We start from the raw sequence: 515 nt of genomic DNA on the forward strand, positions 1-515 counted from the left end.
TTTTCCAAGTTTTTGAATCTTTTTCAAACATTTTTGTCACTTTGTGACAACATTCTGTTATCGTGTTTTTCTTCAAATGCTAGAAAATTAAACAAAACATCCACATTCAATGGAAATAGTAAACTGATCCTTGATTTTACTTGTTAAGAGCATTGCATGGAACCATCCATTTAATGTTTGGGGCAATTTGGTTGAAAGAAACAAAATTTCAAATATAGAAATGTTTTAAAATGGGTCAATTAGACCCGAGGACACCGGAGGGTTAAAGCCGGTTCTCCTGCTGTGGAGGTAAAGGTTATTTTCTATGTTAGTATGGCGCAGTGCTCACTCCACATAAAACACTACGTTAGATCTCTTCCTGCTTGCTTCACAGAGAACTTAGAGGATAAAACAGCATCCCAGATCTGCTTCAACCCTCGTTATTACGTGGGACGTTGTCAGCAGATTTCTATAAAAACACTAATCCCGAACAGATAATCATGTTTTGATTCATAATGTAATTAACAGGAGGACAT

The sequence above is a fragment of the Etheostoma cragini genome, chromosome 3 (assembly GCF_013103735.1).
Source record: "Etheostoma cragini isolate CJK2018 chromosome 3, CSU_Ecrag_1.0, whole genome shotgun sequence".
Lineage (NCBI taxonomy): Eukaryota > Metazoa > Chordata > Actinopteri > Perciformes > Percidae > Etheostoma > Etheostoma cragini.